Below are 25162 nucleotides of genomic sequence, written 5' to 3' on the forward strand. Positions count from 1 at the left end.
GTTGTTGTGCTAATAGTATTAGGAGGATTTTTTCCCAGTTGACTTTGTCACAAAAATGTCTATTCCCTAAGATCTAGAAACAGTTGAAAAATAATAACTCTCACTGTCATAATGTGTATGGGAACAAACTGAAGTGTTATAAACACCAGTTATTTATTTGACCCTTCCCAGAAACTCAGAGGTTGTGCTCATTCTAAAACAACCTATTTTCTACTAAACTCATATTTGCATGCATGGCAGAGACTATACATTTCACCAAGTGTTATTTTTAAAAATTCAGACATCTTAGAAAGAAATCTCGTACTTGTTTTTAAATTTCAATTTTTAGGTTAATAAGGAAGTACAGTTTTCTGACTAAACAGCTTGAGGTGACCTCTAAAAATGGTGTGCTATTCACTTGATCCAGAAAACCCCAGAATATCATGCAAAGAAAGAGGTTCAAATCTTTGTGTTCACTTTAAGAACACTTGTGAAACTGCCCAGGCCATTAAGACTATGCATATATGAGAAGCCACCAAATATTTGAAAGATATCACTTTACAGAAGCAATGAGTGTTGCTCCGTCATTACAATGGTGGAGTTGGTAAGCGTGCAGAGGCCAAACAGTGGGGGGTGGATGCAGGGTCGGTGGCCCAAAAAGAGTTCTGAATATTTACTGCACGTGCTCAAAAATGCAGAGAGTAATGCTGAACTTAGGGGCTTTGATGTAGATTCTCTGGTCGTTGAGGATGTCCAGGTGAACAAAGTCCCCAAGATGAGGCACAGGACGTGCAGAGCTCATGGTTGGATCAACCCCCACATGAACTCTCCCTGCCACATGGAGATGATCCTTATTGAAAAAGAACATTGTTCCTAAACCAGAAGAGGAGGTTGCACAGAAGAAAAAGATATCCTAGAAGAAACTGAAGAAACAAAAACTTATGACCCAGAAATAAATGCTGCAAAAAGTTGATGCAGAAAAAAGTAAAAAAAAAAGTATAATTACAATCTAGTCAGAGAACAGTAGTTTTAGATTTAGATTCTGGTAGATGTCAGGGGGCAGTGAACCTGGTGTGGAGTCTGAGTGGCCCTTAGGTACCTGTGATAACTCGTGGTAAGGGAATATCACATGAAGTAACTGCTGAAAGTCCTGAGCACACAATGCCTATTGAATCAGTGTCATATAATTCAATACGTTTATTTATTTTTAAAGGAAGTAAGGTGCTCAGTCTCCATTGTTGCTGATGTGGCCATAAGGCTAAATTTAGGCCAAAAGCACCTGGTAGAAATGATGTGTATACTCCTAGGTTTTGCCACAAAGGGCTTGTGAGTGTAATCCCTGGTCCACTCCCCACTTCTTGCTGACTGAAAGCTCATGAGGGCTAGAGTGACCAACTGGGATACACAAATGGAAACCATGAGGAGGAAGGGAGAGTCAATCTACCAGTTTCGGACTTCTGTCTGCCTTTGGACTGATGTGTGATAGAAAAATAAACTTCCAGCTAGGTTAAGCTGCTTTCTTGTCTTCCTTTTCTCATTCCCTTCCCTCTTTCCTTTCTGGGTCCCTCTGTCCCTCCCTTCCTTCTTTCCTTCCCTTTGTCTCTTTCTAGCAACTTAGGCTATACTTATTACAAAGTACAAATATGAGGTAGAGTTTTCAGGGAAATGTCTCTTTTTCTTTTCTTAGTGAATCTATTTATATGAAGCCATTAAAACAACTTTTAAATATAAAAATATGAAAAATGCTTCTAATATTATGTTAAATTTAAAAAAGCAAAATCATAATTACATTTTGATTTTAAAATGTATGATTATGATTACACTTTAAAAGCAACTGAATAATAGAAAAAAGTGAAGGGAAATATAGTAAATATAGACATGTTTTTATTTGAATAATGGAATTGTTATGTTTCCTTTTTTGCTGTGTTTTCCAAAATTTTCTAAGTAAATTTATGCTATTTTTGTACTGGGAAATACTTTAAAGATTTTCTAAGCACCTAGTCCACCTGAAGAAATTTCTTTATGTACATCATAATACTGTTTTAAATGAAGGGAAATTGGCATCTAACAGTTGGCATGTTAAATAAATTATATGAAACATATAATGAAATATATTATAGAGTATGTCAGAGCTGCTGTAACAAAATGCTATAGCTTGAGCAGCTTAAATAGCAGAAAGGTATCTCTCACAGTTTTAGGGGCTAGAAATCCATGGTAGCTCAGCTGGTAAAGAATCTGCCTGTAATGTGGGAGACTCCAGTTCTATTGCTGGGACGGCAAGTTCCCGTGGAGAAGGGGTAGGCTACCCACTCCAGTATTTTTGGGCTTCCTTGGTAACTCAGCTGGTAAAGAATCTGCCTGCAATGCAGGAGACCTCAGTTCAATCCCTGGGTTGGGAAGATCCCCTGAAGAAGGGAAATGCTACCCACTCCAGTATTGTGGCCTGGAGAATTCCATGGACTGTATAGTCCACGGGGTCACAAAGAGTTGGACATGACTGAGTGACCTTCACTTTACTTTACTCCAACATCAAGGTGTCAGCAGGTTTGGTTTCTTCCGCGGCCTCCCTCCCTGACCTGCAGATGGCCACCTTCTTGCCTCTGTGCATGTGTCTCTTAATGGCTCACATATCTTCCTCTTATTCAGATTGGATGAGAACCCTCCCTATTGGCATCATTTTAATTATACATCTCTTTAAAGGCCCTGTATCCAAATGCAGTCACATTCTGACTTATTGGGGGTAAGAACTTCAACATATGATTTTTTTCCATGGGACAAAATTCAGCCCATAACACACAACATTAAAGGTCACACTGGAAAGAATACTTAAGATCCTGGAGAAATGATGGTATCATATGAAGTGAAAAAAAATTTAAAAATAATTTATGGAGTATGATCTCAAATTTATATAAAATAATGTATATAGAAACAACATTTCCTTCAGGATGACATTTGTGACTCACATACAGAAATTGAGGATTAATTGTAATTCTAAGACCTGTGGGCAACTGATAGTGACGCCTGCATTGTCTTTTCAAGGAGAGTAGATTTGCTATCCTAAATGATGATGAACGTGTTATTATTAAATTAGCATAACATTTATATGAATCATGAACACACTGAAAGAGCATTCATCAACTTACTCATGTGAGCTATCTGGTAGTGAGTTTATTGTGTGATTTTTATTTTCTTCTTTACATTTTCTGTGTTTTCCAAAACTTTACCGTGAGTTAATATTACCTCTATAACCAGAAGAACAACAAATTCGAAAAAATGATTCATAATACTACATAGTTCAGGAATGACCACCACCGCCGCTAAGTCACAGATGCAAGTCATAACTATGGCTGCCACCACAGTAAAAAATTGATGAACAATAACAACACAATCAGTGGTCATCTTCATGGGCTATGAGCTACTTTTCTAGAAAGAGGGGACAGCGAGATTTTCAAGGGAGTATTTCTACTCACACACATCATTGTTTAGTTGAAAAAACTGATGCATATATTTGAAATACAGCATGGGAAGATATAGAGAAGCAGCAGCATTTGAATTTAGGCTTAAGTGAAACTTAGGCTAGATGAATGAGTGGGATAAAAGTGGCATTCTAGGCAGAGACAAGCCCATGAGCAAATGTACAGGATGTGCTTGGGAAATATAAGCTGCCTGGTTCAGCTTTGCAACTGTTCCTGGAGTTAGGGGTTGTACCTGAAGTGGTAGAAGGTAAGTAAGAAAGATGGTTGGGGAGTCACTGAGAAGACCTGAATTCCCTTCCGAAGAGTTGTACCTTACTCTGTAGACATTATATTGTAAGGTCGGCAGGTGTGTAGAATATTGTAATTGAGTGATTATGATACAATGAAGGCCAAGCCTGAAGTGCTGAGAGTAGAATGAAAAGGTGGGAACAGAAGCAAGTAGCTTCTGAGGGAAAACTAGAAGTTTATTTATGAGGTGACAAAGTGGGCTGACAAAGTGGATCAAAGATGCCTCTGAAATCCTTGTCTGGGCAACTGAGTAAATATCATACCACAGGCCAAACAGAAAAAGCAAGACAAAAGTAGGTGGTTGGGTACCATGTGAAACTGTGTGCCTAAGACTTCAGCAGCGCTAACTGTGGCCCATAGTTCACCTTTAGTGTACTGTATGCATTGGCCTTGACCCTGAATGCTGGTCTAGGTCCAACCACAACTGCTACACGGGATATACAGTGGAGGGAAAGCCATAGCCTCCTTCCTCTTTCTTCATTGAATGTTTTTCTGGTATCTTTTTCAATTGCTTGCACCAGCCAACTTTGTACCAAAGTGCCTTATGAGCCACCTAAGAAGCAAGGAAATTAGCCCAACACAGTACAATAGGGAGAAACAAAAATAGAGAAACAGAAAAGAGGATAACAAAATGTTAATAGCTGTAATAAATATGCAGATAAAATAACCACAAAAAGCTAAGATAAACCTTCAACCTAAGTTTAGCATCATTCAATCCAGTTCAAACAAAGACCTCTGAAAGCAGAAAACACTTCATAAGGAGAACTGCAGATGTAGATTGAATTTATCACATTTTATCATGGACTTTATCACATTTTCTTGCATGTGAGTGAGAAGTAACTCATGAGAAAATAGGTGGTCATAACAGAGTCCTTTTCCTATTGCCTCTCTTAAAAATAAATGCACATAGACAACAACAAAACCTATACAAAATACTTACAATTTCAACCCATCATTTGATTCATTCCACATGTATTTGGGGCTTCCCTGATAGCTCAGCTGGTAATCTGGGTTTGATCAGCAGGGTTATCTGGGTTTGATCCTTGGATTGGGAAGATTCTGTGGAGAAGGGAATGGCTGCCCACTCTAGTATTCTGGCCTGGAGAATTCCATGAACAGAGGAGTCTGGCAGGCTACAGTCCCTGGAGTCACAAAGAGTGGAACATAACTGAGCAATGTTCAATTTCACTTTCACTACATGTACTAAGGTCTCTGGTAAGACACAAGCTTATTTAATCCTCACAGGAGTCATGTGAGCTGAGTGTTGTTAATATAGCCATTCTATGGACAGTGGATTCTATAGACAAAGGCCAAGCTTATCCTTGATTACACACACACACACACACACACACACACACACAAAAACATATACACACACACACAAACTCTTAACAAGAAGTAGGAACAATATCTCCTGCTGGGGGTAGGGACAGTGTGATGCACCCTCACCTTTGAACTCTCAGTACAATACCTGACACACAATAGGCATAAGAAATGTCCAACGAGTGGACAAAGGAATTAAGTAAAAAAGAAACGGTTCTCCAGTTCACACATATTTTTACCATGTAATGCTACTTCTTAAAAGAGAATGCAATATTTTTAGTTGGACATCTTATACATATTGCTTAAGGGGAAAAAAAAATTCTTTTCATCTGCAGATGCCTTCACATTATCCTACCAAGGTCACATTTTCCCTTTCTACATCACTCAGTACTTCTTTGGTTTTATGTTAGCTTTGTGCTGAAAATTGAAATTGGAATATTAGAACTCAGTCGGGGAGCATATTAATTTAATTAAATATTAAAAGCCAGCTGGTTTTATGTTATGTGGGAAAATTAGAGAATTAATGATTTGGTACACTTTCTTGTTCCTGTCAAGCTACAGGAACATGAAGAATAGCTCGTTCATACTCAGTTACAAAAGGTGAGATTGAAAAATTAGGTCTGCTTTATTAAAGTGTTTCCAACTAGAGTCTTTTGAGAATAGAGTAACTTATTTATAAACTGCCTCCCAAGGCATGAGTCCTGGGGCAATGTGAAGAACCCGAAAGCATCTCACGGAAAGCCTCACATGGGAAAACTAATCCACTTGAGGATCTTAAAGTACTGTTATCTTTTTGTGCAAATTGGTTGGGAGTCAAGTGGGTGCTTGTTTGTATCAGTTGATTCTGTAAGCTGATCAGCTCTTGTAAGACCTGAGGAATATTTTCTCAGAGACTCCCGGTGTGAAATGAGTGTCTTTCACACTATGAGTGACACGCTGCCAGTAGAAAGGACTTCAGTCCTTGGTGGTCATGCACTGTAAGTAAAGATTTGCCAAACCTCTTGATAATGCGAGTACACATGATACACAATGCAACACAGGAAGTGGATAGAGAGAACTCTATTCACTCCAGGGCCAGATGCCAGACTTAGCGTCCAGTATCCTTGGTTTGTTAGAATGACATTTGTCTTTTTTATTCCAGATCTTTTCCATTTTCGTCTTATAGAAAATATAATCATTATTATTATTGTTTCTAAAAGGATGATGGGGAGTGCTTCAGTTATATACAGCTGTGTAACAAAACTATGTGACTTCAAACAACAAGCATTTTATCTGTGATGACCCTGTAGCCTCTACTGGGCTCACCTGGGTGGATCTTCAGCTGGTTTCCCCGTGGCCACTCTGGCAGCTGCATTCAGTGTGGGCCACCCGGGGTTAGGCTTGGCTAAGGTGCTACAGCAGCTGTAACCTTCTTCCTGATATCATAGGACTTCTCTCCTGGTGACTTCTCCACATTGTCTGTCTATGAGCAGATCTCAGGCTAAACATCTTATGAGATGGCTCGAGGTTTCCAGGACTGTGGACCCAGAGGCTGTCAGATCCCAAACTTGCACAGTAAAGCATTTGCCATATTCCCTTGGCTAAAGCCAAATCATAGTTTTCTTTCAAATTCAAGGGAGGAGATGAAACAAGGGTGTAAGCACGGAGGGTGTGATTCACTTGGAGGCTCCCCGTGTAATTGATTACCTCAGCAAAATTAGCATCCTGTTGGTTTACTACAACACCTCCCACATATAGTGCTTTTTTAAAAATAATATCATGCCTTACGTAGCTATATATCACTAATATACAGCTAATAATAATAACTAACAAGGTTGAATCATTTTGTATAAAAGTGATATCATGGTGTTCCCATTCCTGAAGAAAACCCATTTCAGTACTTTCCCACATTGCTATGGTTACTTTGGCTTGCTTAAAAAGACTGGTAACTTGACTATTTTAAGTGGGTAAAGCTTTGGATATTTAATTGATAGTTTTAACTTGATTTAATTAGGAGATAAAGCTTCATGGTCAGGGTTATGTATCTTTTACTTGACTCAGAAATAACTCCTTGCTAGAGCAAAGCCAAATCTAGAATGGTGTCTTTACTGCTCTGAGCATCTTTCAGAAGTACATGTCTGATTATATTACTTCTCATGGCTCCATACTTTTTTCCTGGAATAAGCCTGTAATTTTTAGGATGGCTTTTATCACTACCCATGATCGCTTCTATCCTCCCTCATATCCTTCCTTTTGGCTTGACTATTTCCCAATTATTTGTCAAGTCTCAGCTGGAGAAGGAAATGGTAACCCACTTCAGTATTCTTGCCTGAGAAACCACATGGAAAGAGGAGACTGGTGGGCTGCAGTCCCTGAGGTCGCAAGAGTCAGACACGACTGTGCTACTGAGCACGCATGCATGCAGCTTATACAATGCTTACTCTAGAAAAACTGCCCCAACCCACTCTAAATCAGGTTACATGCCCTTATGTGTTTCTATGAATCATGCTGCTGCTGCTGCTAAGTCGCTTCAGTCGTGTCCGACTCTGTGCGACCCCATAGACGGCAGCCCACCAGGCTCCTCTGTCCATGGGATTTTCCAGGCAAGAGTACTGGGGTGGGTTGCCATTGCCTTCTCCATTTATGAATCTCAGACTTCCCCTAAATAAGCACTTGTCACAACATATTGTAATATTCTGCTTCTTTTCTGTATTTTTCTCCCTTATTAAGCTCTAAGCTCTCTGAGGAAGGACACCATATTTGTTTTGTTTATTCTTATATTCTTAACATTTAATATAGGCATAAGAATGCCATAAATACTTGCTGAGTGAGTGATTAAATGAATAAATCTCAGGACTACAATATTAGTAAATGGTGTTTCTAACTCCTCTTACTTGAGTCTGCAATACAGAAGTAATGTTTGATTTTCTTATTGATTTTAACTCCTTCTTATCCCCCCTGCTCAAATCTTAAATCTCTCTTCTAAATGCCAACAGTGTACATAGGAATGGATAGATCCCTTTCAGGATATTTATTTTTTAAAAGGGAGTGTTTTTATATTCATATAAGTCTCTGTTTGATGTATTTAGATAATGTCATAAAGAATAGTAAAAAAAAAAAAAAAATCAGAAAATGCCTAAAGGTTAAGAAGGCAACTGAGTGATCTACTGGGCAGTTTTCTCAGACCATTTAATTTTTTTAAACCATATTAGATATGATTGGTTAACAAGGTTCTGATAGCTCCAGCTATACAGTAAAATGATTCAGTTATATATACATATATACACATATATATATGCATGTATTTATTATTTTTCAGGTTACTTTGCTACTTATGTTATTACAGAATACTGAGCAGAGTTCCTTGTGCTAAACAGTAAGTCTTTGTTGATTATTCATTTTAAATATAGCAGTGGGTATATGTCAATCCTAAACTCCTTTCCCTTCTCCCTTCCCCACTGGTAACCATAAATTCATTCTCTAAGTCTGTAAGTCTGTTTCTATTTCGTAAATAATTTCATTTGTATCATTTCTTTCTAGATTCCAAGTATAAGCAATATCATATGATAGTTCTTTCTCTGTCAGACCATTTAATTTTATCCTGAAGGTGTGTATATATTCTTTATTTTTCTATGTGTCAGTCTGACCCAAGCAGCATTCTTTTCCTCCTGACATGTAATCTTTGCTGTTAGGGTACCACTAGGCTGAGGTAACCATGAAAGTCATTCACAGAAAGACCCAAGAAATATTTTGTTTTTTTGTGATCTTGCCGGTCACTTTCCAGATAGGAAAATTTATGGTTTGCTAGCAGACATTACTATTGTCCCATGTGTATTTGTTTACTTGGACTGTTGCAATGAAGCCCCACAAACTGAGTGGCTTAAACAACAGTGATTTATTATCTCATAGGCTAGAAATATGAAATCCAGGTGTTGGCAGGATTGGCTCCTTCTGAGGGCTGTGAGAGGAAATGAGTTCCATGCTTCTCCCCATGTTTCTGGTGGTTTGCTGGTAGCCTTTGGCTTTCCTTGGGTTTTAGAAGGATCATCCCAATTTTTGCCTTCATCTTTATATAGTATTCTCCCTGTGTGTGAGTCTCTCACCAACCTCTTCCTTTTGGATTAGGATTATTAGACTAGAGTCCACTTTAACAACTTTATTTTAAACTTATTTACACCTGTAAAGATCATATCTTCAAATACCTCACATTCTGGTGTACTGAGAATTAGAACTTCAACATATGAATCTGGTAGAAACATACTCAACCTGTAACACTGTGTACATTTTCTTTTTACTCTGTCCTAATGATATGAATAATAATATGTACTTCTATGAACCTCCTCCATGCAGACCACTAATCTGATTAGTCTATGAATACCAGCAGTCCCATGCTCTGGGCCATCGTGGGTTTACACCTACCAGAGTTTGGCATTATTTGGCCACCGATTGCTATAGTTATGGTCATATGACCTAATGAGATGACGAGAGATTTACTGACACCGTGAGAAAGACGCTTCTTCATTCTCAAGAAGGAGCCACAGGAGGAGTTGAGAAGTCAGCTTTGTTCATATGGGGCAGACAGCACTTAGTTTAAGCTTTGAGAGCCATGCAGTGTCTGTTGTGACTTATCAGCTCTGCCCTCATAATGAGAAGGTAGCCAGACGCTATGTAAATGGATGAGAGAGTGTTCCTCATACAAACATGTGACGGGCTGGCTCTCGCCTGCAGGCCTTAGTTCGTCAACCCCGACGTAGGATGTGAGACGTTCTTTCTTTCATTCTGAGGATGAAATTGGCACTCAGAGGGCAGGGATAAAGAGAACAGAAAATAATCTGAGGCTTCACTCAAACTAAACCTAATTATAACTCTAACTTTGGACTTTTTCAGTTACTTTAGTCAGTAAATGTACTTTATTATTCAAGTCAGTTTGGGATGGATTTTCTTATGTTTACAGCCCAAAGCACTGTAAGTGATAAAGGAATTCAGCAAGTCCAAAATAATATTCAATACAAAAACTCAAGGGCAAACATGAAAGTATAAGCTCCTCTCCTGGGGCTGACAGACTTCCTAAAATAAGAATATTTAGGTTGAGTTTGAGACAACTGAAATATGTGTAGAGCCAGAAGAGATTCTTGCTTGGGAAAAATATATGGCAATTTACAAATCACTTGCATAATCATTTGCACCCAACTTCTTGAAGTAAGCAGAAGAAGAAAATATCCATAAAACAGGTTGAATTCCCAGTTCTATGTAATTACATACCCCAGATGGCACGAGCCAGTGCCCTGAATAGATTCTCAACATATACTTGGTGATGATTGATTTCTCACTTCAAAATCTCCTTTGTTTTTTGAAGTGAGGTTAAAAATATTTTTGCCATCTATATATGATAAAAAGAAATATTCACTTTTATGTTATTGGATATAAAGAAAGCAAAGCAAGCATTCTCACCCAAGATAAATCATAGGGCAGAGAGAATACTTTTGCTTTTTAAGATGATTCCCAGCGCATAGCAGAATTTTAAGAGTATAAAAGAAAAGTGTGGATAAAATAGCCAATTTGATGTTTGAAAGAAAAAGGAACTTGGAACATAAAAAATAATGAATCTTTTTGCATAATCTCAAGGTGCGTCACTTTGCCAACAAAGGTCCATAGGGCTTTCCTCATAGCTCAGTCGGTAAAGAATCTGTCTGCAATGCAGAAGAACCTGGTTCGATTCCTGGGTTGGGAAGATACACTGGAGAAGGGATAGGCTACCCACTCCAGTACTCTTAGGCTTTCCTTGTGACTCAGCTGGTAAAGAATCTGCCTGCAGTGCAGGAGACCTGGGTTTGATCCCTCAGTTGGGAAGATCCCCCAGAGAAGGGAAAGGCTACCCACTCCAGTATTCTGACCTGGAGAATTCCAAGGACTGTATGTCCATGAGGTTGCAAAGAGTAGGACATGACTGAGCGACTTTCACTTTCACTTTTGGTTTTTCGAATAGTCGTGTATGGATGTGAAAGTTGGACCATAAAGAAGGCTGAGCACCAAAGAATTGATGCTTTGGAACTCTGGTCCTGGAGAACACTCTTGAGAGTCTCTTGGACAGCCAGGAGATCAAACTAGTCAATCCTGACAGATATCAACACTGAATATTCATTGGAAAGACTGATGCTGAAGCTGAAGTTCCAATACTTTGGCCACCTGATGTGAGGAGCCAAGTAATTGGAAAGGACTCTGATGCTGTGAAACATTGCAGGCAAGAAAAGGGGCAGGCAAGAGGAGAAGAGGACAACAGAGACTGAGATGGTTGGATGGCATCACTGACTCCATGGACATGAGTTTGAGCAAACTCCAGGAGATAGTGATGGACAGGGAAGCCTGGAATGCTGCAGTTATAAGGGGTTGCAGAGGGTTGGATATGACTTGGTGACTGAACAACAACCACGAGGTGTTATATGGGGCTTCCCAGGTGAGGCTAGTGGTAAAGAATCCACCTGCCAGTGTAGCAGACATAAGAGACTGGAATCAGATCCCTGGGTTGGGAAGATCCCCTGGAGGAGGGCATGGCAACCCACTCCAGTGTTCTTGTCTGGAGAATCCCATGGACAGAGTAACCTGGTGGACTACAGCCCACAGAGTCTCAACGAGTCAGACATGGCTGAAGCGACCTTACATGTACGCACACAAAGTGCTACAGTCTGAAAGGTGTGGTGAGGACAATTAGATGAACTTTTCCTTAAAATATAAAGAGAAATACAGACCTAAGTCTCCTGGACAGGCATATTCTCAGGGCTCAAAATGAAGAAAAGCATTTAGCTGGAAGTTACTCAAAGCACACACATCATAAAAAGAGATATCACTCCCAACAACAAAGAAAAGCATCTTACAAATGAATGAAGTCGAACTGTAGCAGTTTTATCTTTAGACTTCATAAAATCAATGAAGAAGGGCTTTGAAATTTCATAAGGATGTCACTGATCCTGGGGGGAAAAAAAGCTGGCTTTAAGAAATGAATGCAAAGATCAAAACAGGAGGTTTCATAGGTTTTGAGGAATAAATAGTGGTAAGTTACCTGTAAACTGATGTTTTTAGGGAGGGAGCTGCTTGCCAATATCAAGGTCTGGCCACCAAGGTGGCCGCATCATCCTCTTCATATCATGATCTTTGCATGGCTCCTTACTGCTCAGGAGCAACATCATCTAATGATGCATAAATGGTAAGTTTTGGAGAATCTTGCTGTATACACGAGCACCAGAAGACATGACTTTACAACTCTGGTTTTTAGACTGAACAGAATTATTAATCAAAGAAATTAAACATGCTATAAGAGAAAGCGTATTCATGGCTTGAAGGACCCAGGCTTTAGCCCTCATATTTGCTAGAATTAAGCCCACTGATGAAAATGTTTCAGTGGTGTACCTGTTGGGCACTGCTCCTCTCCATTTCCCCCCTTTCTTGCCAAAGGAAAACTCCCAAATGCTGCTACCTCTCATTTGGACAATAAAGGGAAAGGTCCATGTACCTAATCGATTTGTATTTTGCATATGCATCAATTGCAGGCCCATGGAGAACATCTGTTCTATTGGAAAGTATGAGTGGTGTCCTCCCAGAAATTGTGAACTGGGCAAGATTAGGAAATTGTATAACGACTCTGAAAACACAGGGTGCCCATAATGCACTTGTAAAATAATGATTTTCCTCATTATTCTTCCCAGTTCCCCTTCCCTCCCTACTTCCCATTGTTTTCCTTTCCTCCCCCGCCTTCTCTTTTCTTCCTAAAATAGCAGTGTTGCTGAATACTAATGAGGCAATTCTTGGCCCAACCCTGTTCATTTATTTTCAGGCAATTAATTCAACTTTCTAACATCCAGCCAGAATGTTATGCAGGTAATTTGAGGGTCTGCTTAATTTTTCAGGACCCTGTGGTTACCAGCCAGCAAAGCTCATTGTGAAGATGACTAATCCAGCTGGTAGGCGACTTTGATTTCCATTTGTAATACCATCCCTTCATTAAAGCCACTGAGTCCTTGAGCTTGGCAAGCTTCCCTAGTTGCATCCTTCATTTTCTGATTACAAATGGTTTGCAGCTTCTATGTTTGCCTCAAGAGCTCGTTTTCCTCCCTGAAGGACGCTGGGCCCGATGGCATCATTAGCAGATTTTCAACATAAAATTTCACACAGCTGTGATAGCCCTGCCTGGCTCTCTGATGTTATGTATTTGTGACTACAGCAAACCAACGCATTCACTCGTCTACCCTGAAAGTGTAAAGAACACAGCATAATAGGTATTTGGGGAGGCTGAAAGAGGGCAGAAATGTAAAAGGGAAAAGACATGATTCTAGCTCTCAAGAATTTGCTGTGAACTTCTTGAATCAGTGACCTATCCTGCTCATTACTAGGCATACAATAGGTGCTCATTAAATGTGTTACTTTCCCTTGGGCATGAATGAATAAGATTGTGAGATGGGAGAAAATAGAACATATACCTGTGAAATATCTTAGAGAGTAATTATGCAATAATGTATGATTTGTGGCAAGAATAGATATCTTCAAAACTTTTGCTGAGGGCAATTAAATGGTAGTATGGGGTAGTCAGGAACTCTTAAAGAATTTGGCAAAGATCAGCTGGGAAGAAAAGAATCTTTAAGGAGAAGAAATAATTTGAGAAGATATAGTTGAGAATCAAATGAAGTAAAATTTGAAGGACTTTAAAGAATTTAGAAGCTAAAAAACCAGGGCTTGGAGACTACGTTTGGATCCCATTTTAGCCTTGACTTGATGTTAGATCTTAGGAAACGATTATTTCTTTGGGCCACAGTTTTCTCATTTGTAAAGTAGGAGTAAATCTACATCAGAGAATTGCTGTCAGGATTAAATACAAATAATAAGAGGTAATTTAGTATGAGATATAGAATATAATAAATAATAAAGAGTAAATACCAGGCTTATTAGTTTTGAATGAAAGGAGAGTTCCAAGGCATGAGGATGGAAAAATGGTATGTAGGATAGTCAACGATTTTAAGGCACTGGGAATAGATATAATAAAAAATGGGAAACCATGAAAGATTTCTTATCAGAGGAAATATAATATTTAAAGATGATATTACCAAAAAAACAAACTACTTGCTATAGGCAAGCAAACTAGCTAGTAGGACATAGTGATTAATTGGTGAAAAGGGGAAGGCGTGGTGGCTAAAAATATGAGAAGGTAAATATAAAAGATATTACATAGGAAAAATTGGCAGAACTTTGTCCTTGATTAGAAATGTGATGCTATAGAATGTAAGCAGAAGATAAGTCAAAGATAGGGAGATAATTACAGTCAAGGATCAGAAGAAAGGTGATTCCACTGATGTTAATGGATTAGTAAATAGTTTTTATTTAGGGGCAAAATAAGACAAATGGAAGGAATGTCTGACTTTTTGCGACCCTATGGACTGTACCTTGCCAGGCTCCTCGGTCCATGGGATTTTCCATGCAAGAATACTGGAGTGGATCGCCATTTACTTCTCCTGCATTTTATTGCTGGGTTGGGTACTTTACCACTATTGTTACCTGGGAAGCACAAGGATATATGATATAAGGTGAAATTCAGTTGCCTATATCTCTATGGATTTATTTTCCTTCTTAATTTGCACATTATGCAATTCACTCTTTTTGGTATACAAATCTACGAGTTTGGACAAGTACACAGTCATGTATACACAACCACCTCAGCCTCACCCTTCAAAATTTCCTCATCCTGCCTCATGCAGTCAACACCTCTAACCAATGTTAACCTTTGGAAAAAATTGATTGATTCTTTGTCCATATAGTTGTGACTTTTCAAAATGGCAATATACAGTAGATAGTGCTTTGAATCTGTCTTTTACTCTCATGTATGAGGCATTTGAGATTCACCCATCTTGTCATAACATCAGTTCATTCCTTAATATTAGTGAATAGTTTGTTTATCCATTTGAGTTGAAAGATTTAGGGGTTGTTTCCAGGTTTATATTTTTGTAAATGAAGTATTATATGCATATAAGTTTTACTGTATGACCATAGTGTTTTTTTTTCCTGGGTAAATATCTAGGAATGGAATTTCTGGGTCATATGGTAAGTGAATGTTTAACTTTATACGAAAACATCAAACTGTAAAACAGCTATCTCATTTTGCATTTCCTCCAGCAATATATGAGACTTTCAATTGCTTTTCAACTTGGCAGCATTTGGAATTGTCTGTTTCATTTCTGTTAGTCATTCAAATAGACATGTGGTAGTATCTATTTAACTGTGGTTTTAATTTGTATGTTGAACATCTTTTCATGAGCTTAATTGCCATCCTTATATCTTCTTTAGTAAAGTGTCTGTTTAAATCTTTTCCATTTTTCTATAAGATTGTTTTCTTAATGCTGAGTTTTGAGAGTTCTTTGTATAATCTGCCAATAAATCAATTGTCAGATACGTGAATTGCTAAATCAGCCTGTTGCTTGTCTTTTCATTCCCACAACAGTGTCTTTCTCAGAATCAGAGTTTTAAATTTGATGATGGCCAGTTTATTATTATTTTTTCCTTTGTGGATCATGACTTAGAGTCATATCTAAAAGCTCTTTGCATATTTGTTTAATATTTTTATTGGACATATTGAGATGATCATGTGGCTTTTCTTTAAACTATAGCCTACCTATAGGACTGTAGCATACCATGCTCCTCCATCCATGGGGTTTTCCAGGCAAGGGTACTGGAGTGGGTTGCCATTTCCTTCTCCAGAGGATCTTCCCAACCCAGGGATCGAACCTTAGTCTTCCGCATTGTAGGCAGCCGCTTTACCGTCTGAGCCACCAGGGAAGTCCTTTAAAAACTATTAATATCCTAAATTTCATTGATTTTTGAATGTAGAATCAGGCTTGCATTCTTAGCATAAACCCTAAATTGCTGTCACATATTACCTTTTTTACATGTTGGTGGATTCAAGTTTTATAGCATTTTGATAAAGATTTTTGCCTGCTTTCATGAGAAATATTGATTGGTAATATTCTTACTTTTTATGTTTTTGTCTTTTTTTTTAATCAGAGTAATGCTGGTCTCATGAGATTTATAAGTATTTCCTTCTCTCCTATTTTCTGGGAAAGAGTGTGTAAAATTTACATTCATTCTTGTTTAAATGTTCAGTAAAAGTTTCCAGTAAAACCATCTGGGCATGGGGTTTTCTTTGTTGTAAAGCTTTTTACTACAAAATCAATTGCTTTAATAAATTGAGGACTATTCAAGTTACCTATTTCTTCTTGGGTGAGTTTTGGTAGTTTTAAAGTTGTTCATCCACTATAAGTTGTTGAATTTATGGGCATAGAGTTATTCATAATATTCCCAGCTTATCCTTTTCTATTGTTTTATTTATAAAGATATATTCTCTTTAATTCCTGATATTGGTAGTTTATGTATTGTCTTTTTCTTCACCATTTCAGGTAGGAGTTAATGAATTTTGTTGTTCTTTTCAAAGAACCACTCTTTTTGTTTTCATTCATCTCTTTGTTGTTTTTCTGTTTTTAGTTTTCTTTTCCCCCTTTTACCTTTATTGTTTCCTTTCTCTTGTTGACTTATGGTTGACTCTTGCTCTTTTTCTAATTTATTAAGAAATAAGTTTAGATGGTTGATTTGGGAACTTTCTTTTTCAGTATAAGCCTTTTATGTTCTACGAAAGTGCAGCAGAGAATATCTGAGTTTTCACTGGTAGTATCTAGTAAAAACTAAGCATTTGGATATGTATTTCATTTAATTTGAATAGAGTTTCTTTCAGTCAGTGGATAACAGTGCTTCCCATAGCTTGAGTTACACACAGCAGCAAAGGGCCATGTAAAATCTGCTACTAAAATTTTTGAGTATTGAATAAAAAAAAGAAAGAGACAAGTGAAATGAATCTCAGCCACCCAAGGTCTGTCCACTAGGCACGAAAGCAGGTACCTAAGGGCATTTTCAGAATCAATGAAACTTCAGGTTGAAAAACTTAAAAGTGCACACATGAAACATAAAAAATGATACACTTCATCCTGACTCTAGAATCAACAAGAATTTAATAAAGTTAATCAAATAATTGTAGTTCAATTGCACATAAATTTGAATTGTTTTCCCATTAAAGAGTTCCTGTCTGTAAATTATTGCAGGGAGAGCCATTTTCAAGTTAATGTTTCAACCGTTAGAAAATACAAAGGGCATTTTCATTAATTAGACACAGCTCTCTTTCCTTCTAGTTTATCATTACCTTTGCTGGATGGAATCAGTTTAGTAGTTAAATTTATTGACATGTGTGATTCAATGACACTATTTGTTTAGAGTTCATCATATACCTGGTGGAATAAACTCATTAAGTATAAATGAATAGTTATGTAGTCATCATCTAAAATGAGTCAGTGCTGTTCTCTAGAGTCATTATAATGAATGTGAACACAGCTGGAATAAATGTCTCTGTGAAGGTTATAGGATTTATTCTGAAATATTTAAGGCTCTAATTTCTTCCTATTTTTTGAAGACCTCTTATTTAGGAAAAATGACATGATCTTCCTTTGAGGAAGATTGTTACATGCATTTACTTGCTATTTTATCAAAGCTATATACATTCTATTGTGGCATCTTAGGAGCTATGGGAATATGGAAAAGCCAGGATTATGCTGGCTGTTTTGGTTTGTAAGTTTTCTGTATTCAGGAAAGGATCTGGAGAAGAATGACCATTGTAGGTTCTGATGGCTGCTAAGTAGTTCATCTTGTTAAGATACAAGATCCTCCAATCTCATCCTCTCCCTGATTTCTCAATGTTTCCTTAAGAATGGGGAATGGAATGCCACATAGAAGAGTGAATCTCACCATTTTGGTTTTGCGATTTACATTCCAGATTGGAACTTGGTGCTACAATTCCTTTTAGTGTTTAAGGGAAAAAGTAAGTATGATCTGAAAATGGTTGTGGAGAGATTCACTAGAAGAGTGTTACAAGGCAGTGCTTTAGAATTATGCAAATGCTTACAGTATTCCAGAACCTTGCTTTTAATTGATAGTACCTAATATGTCATTATGACATGCATACTATATACCAACTAATGTTCAAAATCAGAGAATACAATCAGTAATTAAAGGAATTATATTTCATCAATGCACAAAATGATTCCATTTTCTACGGTATGATAGCAGATTAGCCTATTTCACTGTTATCACCACCATGGAAATGTCAGGAGAGAGACAAGAGTGAAACAACTGATTTAACATTACTTTGTTATGTTATGAAGCTCAACCTTGCAGGTTAAGCTGCTGGGTGTGAGTGATGAAATGATGTGGCTTGAAGGAACTCCTGGGATGCAAGATCACTTTTCATCACTGTCCCCTTCCCCATCTTTCAAACTATCTGACAAGTTTGCTAGGACATTCTTTTTAGAATACAGTGATAATCAGATATATTGGGTATGATGGGCAAATGGTCACAGTATGAAACTTCTTTTAGGTAATGTTTCTCTTCATATTATGAAAAAACATGGATATTGTATAAAACAAGTGAATGGTTTCTGCTTTTTGAATCCTTGTTAATAAATATTAAATATTATTTATTCAAGTGGTAATATTTCATTAGGCATAAAAATTAAGCATTAAACTTTCAGGAAATTAAATGTAAAAGATTATGTGTGTCAATGAAAAAAGATCAGAGGAAGAGGGGGAGGCAAGGTGTATATTCTATAAAAAGTATTTTCTTTTATAAAAACACCACTGTGTACTGTTGCATGTATTCACTCTCACTGGTGCCTATATCATTTGTCCTTCCCTTTTTCCATACTCTTCTTCTGTATGGTTTTCCCCCTCCTTGCATAGGTGCCCCATCACCTGGCCTGCTTCCTGTTGTCAAATATAGCTGCAGATACAAATATAGCTGCCTCTGTCCTCTCCTGGGACTTCCATGGTGCTCTAGTCTTCCCTGCAGGGATGGAAACTGCACCAGTTATCACTCTAAGTATTCATGTATTTGATAAGACGTGGTCTTAGTGAGTCGAGTACTGAGTTTATTGCCTAAAACATCAAACCAGAAAATAAGAGAAGTTCTTTACACATAGTCAGGTACACAGAGGAGAGAACAATTTATTATTCCTCATTCATTCATTCATTTATTTGTTCATTCAATAAATGTGTTTTTTAGTGTGCTCAGCAAATGAAGGTACTGGGGGTATAAAGGAGAATAAGGTTCTATAGGAGATTAGATAAGTTTTGCATTTCATTTTTCTTTGAGTAATTAGCAGAAACTTACAAACAAACAAATTGAAGGTGGAATGAATGAATAACCTGGATTAGTAAGTGTGGCTTTCAAAATGACATGTAAATCCATGGCTGATTCATGTCAGTGTATGGCAAAAACCACTACAATATTGTAACGTAATTAGCCTCCAACTAATAACAATAAATGAAAAAAAAAATGAAATGTCTGCTACAGTCTCTTCACAGCATTCCTTCAGAAAGTGCAGGGGAAGAGTGTGGAGCAGGGACCAAGCCCTCAAGCTCCTGAGTCGCGGCAGCCTCCACACCCTCACAGGTCATTCACTATCTGTGAGAAGGCACCATTCCAGAGTGATTTTCTCTGTTTCATTCACTTAGGTTGCCTAAGTGCCTGAAACAGTGGGTGTTTCATGAAATGTGCAAGGAACATTGGAAGAATGCACTGAATTTTGGTTGTAAATTCACCCCTCTTCCTCCATGTCTTCATCTATAAAAGAAGGTTCCACCTAATAGAGTCTGAGCTTTAAATGAGAATGTAAAACTTAGAAAAGTGTCTGGCACAGAGTAAGGGCTCAATAACTGTTAACCCTGAGCTCTTCAATAACTCTTCAATAGCCTCTTCACTATGTTCATGCACATACTTCCTGCTAAGCACCGCGTTGATGAGTGAATACATGGAAGTGAAACAAATGAGTGTGCACAGTCCTTGTCTTACAGGAGTGAGGGGCACAGACAGCAAACACACTGTGCACACTTATAGTGTCAAATTGAGATGAGTGCCAGGAAGGGAAAGAACATTGGGCTAATAGGAATGATGATGTAACTTGGATTATGAGTTGAGAGAGATGTTCCTGAAGACTGACATTTTAATTGCTACCTGATGGTTGAGAAGAAATAACCCAGAGTAGCTGAGAGGCAGGCTCCACAGAAAAAAAGGAATAAGAATGTAGGGGTGCAGAACCCAAAGCAGCAAAGTGATCTGTGCATTTAAGAAGAAATGGTGCTGAGCATCTGGACTGCCTGTCTCCAGACTTCTCTATGATAAAGAGAAAGACTCCTTTATTATTAAGATCACTGCTGTTTTTGTTTTATTGTTCTTATAAGCTGCCAAACTATAATCGTATTTCCTCTAGATGCCTTTCTCCCTACACCATCAGTTTTTTAATATCTCTAAATTCTGAATTCCTCTTACAATTAATGGCATTTTACAATAATTATTTTTTGTTAGTGTTATTTTTCTTAGTGGAGCATATAATTATGTAACATATTTTAATTGATAGCAGCTTATATTTAATGAAATAAGGTGGCAGGTTGTAACTTATAATACCAAACATTGTAAAACATGAAAAGATAAAAATAACTTTTATATAAAGAAAGTAAATATTTAAATAAACTTAATTAAAAATGTATTAGTGGCATAAAACTTCTTAGCTCTTATTATATATTTAGAGGAAACAATGGTTGGATGTCTCATTATTTGAAAATTTTGGTTTATTTATAAGTTATTATCATTTCTAAATTCAGTTTATTTAAGTACTTGGTATTATGTCATAATTGAGAAAGATACTTCAGAAAGATATGTACATCTAAACTAAAGAAATACAAGAAAAGCTACACTTACTAAATCACAGTATTCATTATTTAATCCCAACCAACAGTAAAGTCAACATTTTTGCTTAAACCCAACTCATAAATTTTCATCTTCCCTTATGTCAATCAGTTGTTTTTGCAAACTGAACAGAAGATGCTGAATTTTTACATTGGCCTAAACTCAATGTAATTCATTCTATTTAGAAGATTTTTAATCTTAAAAATTTGTTTGCAAGAGTTTTAAATATGCATATGTGCAAATTTTCATAGAAGACACACTTACGTCATTATTGTCAACAAAAACACAATTTATATTTCCCAGTATCTATTTTCAACATGCCAGCTTCATATGTCTTTTTTGAAAAGCAGTTATATTTCTAATTTGTTCATTGCCTTCTCGTCAGATTTGGTGAGATTGTCATAGTTTTCCCCTTATAATATGGCTAAGAGTTTTTATCAGATGCTAAGGGGAGGATTGGATTAGCTCTGCTCTTTTCTTGTTCATTTGTGCCGCATTTTTAATCCTTTATCCAATATGAGTGTATACATGTGTACCTGTGTGTGCACAGGTACCTGCCCAATTCTTGTTCAGGAATCCCTTAAAACCACTTGTCCACTTTGTGAAGTTAATTTCAATTTGTTGTTCAGTTGCTAAGTTGTGTCTGACTCTTTCCAGCCCCATGGACTGCATCACTAGGCTTCCCTGTCCTTCACTTTCTCTCAGAGTTCCCTCAAATTCATGTCCACTGAGTTGGTGATGCTATCCAAATATCTCATCCTCTGCTTCCCCCTTCTCCTTTTGCCTTCAGCCTTTCCCAGCATCAGGGTCTTTTTCAATGAGTCAGCTCTTCTCATCAAATGGCCAAAGTATTGGAATTTCAGCTTCAGCTTCAGTCCTTCCAGTGAATACTCAGGACTGATTTCCTTTAGTATTGACTGGATTGATCTCCTTGCTGTTCAAGGGACTCTCAAGAGTCTTCTCCAACACCACAATTCCAAAGCATCAATTCTTCAGTGCTCAGTCTTCTTTATGGTCCAACTCTTATATTCATACATGACTACTGGAGAAACAACAATAGCCATGACTATATGGATCTTTGTGGGCAAAGTGATATCTCTACTTTTTAATACTCTGTCTAGACTTGTCATAGCTTTCCTTCCAAGGAGCAAGCATCTTTTAATTTCAAGACTGCAGTTACTGTCTACAGTGATTTTGGAGCCCAAGAAAATAAAATCCGTCACTACTTCCACTTTTCACCCTTCTAATTGCCATGAAGTGATGGGACCAGCTACAATGATCTTAGGTTTTTAAATGTTGAATATCAAGCCCGCTTTTTCACTCTCCTCTTTCACCCTCATCCAGAGGCTCTTTAGTTCCTCTACACTTTCTGCCACTGGAGTGCGTGAGTAAACTCTGGGAAATAGTGAAGGAAAGGGAAAGCTGGCATGCCACAATCCATGGGGTTGCAGAGTCTGACATGACTTAGTGAGTGAATAACAATGATCTACATATCTGAGGCTTCTGAAATTTCTCCTGGCAATCTTGATTCCAGCTTGTGATTCATCCAGCCTGGCATTTCACATGACATACTCTGCATTTAATTTAAATAAGCAGGGAGACAATATACAGTCTTGATGCATTCCTACTCAATTTTGAACTAGTCAGTTGTTTCATGTCCAGTTCTAACTGTTGTTTCTTGACCTGCATACAAGTTTCTCAGGAGACAGGTAAGGTGGTCTGGTACTCTCATCTCTTTAAAAAATTTTCCACAGTTTGTTGTGCTCCACACAGTCAAAGGCTTTAGTGTAGTCAATGAAGCAGAAGTGGATGTTTTTCTGGAATTTCCTTGCTTTTTCTATGATCCAAAGGATGTTGGCAATTTGATCTCTGGTTTCTCCGGTCTTTCTAAATCCAGTTTGTACATCTGAACGTTCTCGGTTCACATACTGTTGAAGCCTAGCTTGAAGAATTTTGAGCATTACCTTGCTAGCATGTGAAATGAGCACAATTTTGCAGTAATTTGAACATTCTGTGACATTGCCCTTTTTTGGGATTGGAATGAAAACTGAGCTTTTCCAATCCTGTGTGCAGAGTTTTCCAAATTTGCTGGCATATTGAGTGCAGCACTTTAACAGTATGATTTTTTAGGATTTGAAATAGCTCAACTGGAATTCTCTCACCTCCACTAGCTTTGTTCATAGTGATGCTTTCTAAGGCCCACTTGACTTCACACAGGATGTCTGACTCTAGGAGAGTAACCACACCATTATGGTTATCTGCTTCATTTAGACCTTATTTGTATAAATCTTCTGTGTATTCTTGCCACCTCTTAATCTCTTCTGCTTCTGTTAGGTCCCTACAGTTTCTGTCCTTTATTGTGCCCATCCTTATATGGAAATTTCCCTTGATACCTCCAATTTTCTTGACAAGATCTCTAGTCTTTCCCATTCTATGGTTTTCCTCTATTTCTTTGCATTGTTCATTTAAGAAGGCCTTCTTATCCCTCCTTGCTATTCTCTGGGACTTTGCATTTAGTTGAGTATATCTTTCCCTTTTTTTCTTGCCTTTTGCTCCTCTTCTTTCCTCAGCTATTTATAAAGCCTCCTCAGACAACCACTTTGCCTTCTTGTATTTCTTTTTCTTGGGGATGGTTTTGGTCACTGCCTCCTATATAATGTTATGAACCTCTGCCCATAATTCTTCAGGTACTATATCTACTAGATCTAAATCCCTTGAATCTATTCACCTCCACTGTATAACCATAAAGAGTTTGATTTAGGTCATACCTGAAGGGTCTAGTTTTTTCCCTACTTACTTCAACTTAAGCCTGAATTTTGCAATAAGGGGCTAATGATCTGAGCCACAGTCTTCTCCAGGTCTTGTTTTTGCTGAGTGTACAAAGCTTATCCATCTTCGGCTGCAAAGAACATAATTGATCTGATTTCGCTATTGACCATCTGGTGATGTCCATGTGTAGAGCCATGTCTGAGGCTGTTGGAAATGCATGCTTGCTATGACCAGCGTGTTCTCTTGACAAAACTCTGTTAGACTTTGTCCTGCTTCATTTTGTACTTCAAGTCCAAACTTGTCTGTTACTCTATGTATCTCTTGACTTCCTACTTTTGCATTTCAATCCCCTATGATGGAAAGGGCATCTTTTTTTTTTTTTTTTGGTGTTAGTTCTAGAAGGTGTTGTATAGAACCGGTCAACTTTAGCTTCTTTGGCCTTAATGGTTGGGGCATAGACTTGAGTTACTCTGAAGTTCAGTGATTTGCCTTGGAAACAAACTGAGATCATTCTGTCATTTTTGAAGTTACACACAAGTACTGCATTTCAGGCTCTTTTGCTGACCATGAGGGCTAGTCCATTTCTTCTAAGGAATTCTTGCTGACAGTAGTAGATATAATGGTCATCTTTTAAAATTTGCCTATTCCTGTCTGTTTTAGTTCACTGATTCCTAAGATGTCAATGTTCACTCTTGCCATCTCCTGCTTGACCATGTCCAATTTACCTTGATTCAGGGACCTAACATTCCAAATTCCTTTGCAATATTGTTCTTACAACATAGGACTTTACTTTCACCACAGACATCCACAACTGAGTGTCTTTTCCACTTTTCCCCAGTCCTCCACTCTTCCTTAATAGTGCATTGGACACCTTCCAACCTGAGGGGCTCATCTTCTGAGGTCATATCTTTTTGTCTTTTCATAGTGTTCATGGGGTTCTTGTGTCAAGAATATTGGAGTGGGTTTCCATTTCCTCCTCTGGTGGACCACAATTTGTCAGAACTCTTCTCTATGTCCCATCCATCTTGGCACAACCTGGCTCATAGCTTCATTGAGTTATGCAAGGTTATGCATAACTGTGCAAGTTATGCAACCTTCATCATGACAAGGCTGTGACATGAGGGGGATGAGCAATTTCACAACACTTGTTGAAAGATGAATATTAAAGGCTAACTTTTCTGATAATGCAAGTTTTTCATTATTATACTCAACCATATGGTAGAAAAAAAGAAACAAAACAGAAAAAAAAAGTAACAGGAAATCTTTCTTGCATTTTATCATTTAAAAGTGTACAATAGATTTTATGTTCTGTTCCTTTACTACTTAAATATTTTTAATTAAAATTTTAAAATGTTTTCTTTTTTGTTTATTGGCATATGATTACAATGTTGTGTTAATTTCTGCTATACAACCGTCAATCAGGTATGTGTATACATACATCACCTTCCTCCCACCCCCCCATCCCACCCATCTAGATAATTACAGAGCACTAAGCTGAGCTCCCTGGGCTCTACAGAAACTTCCTACT

The 25162-nt window shown here is 37.7% G+C and overlaps 1 pseudogene; it reads left to right on the forward strand.

The window, feature by feature from the left end:
• Positions 1-381: 381 nt before the first annotated feature.
• LOC133042445 (large ribosomal subunit protein uL22-like) lies at positions 382-935 on the forward strand (annotated as a pseudogene).
• Positions 936-25162: the final 24227 nt, after the last annotated feature.

The sequence above is a fragment of the Dama dama genome, chromosome 3 (genome assembly GCF_033118175.1).
Source record: "Dama dama isolate Ldn47 chromosome 3, ASM3311817v1, whole genome shotgun sequence".
In the NCBI taxonomy this organism is placed as follows: Eukaryota; Metazoa; Chordata; class Mammalia; order Artiodactyla; family Cervidae; genus Dama; species Dama dama.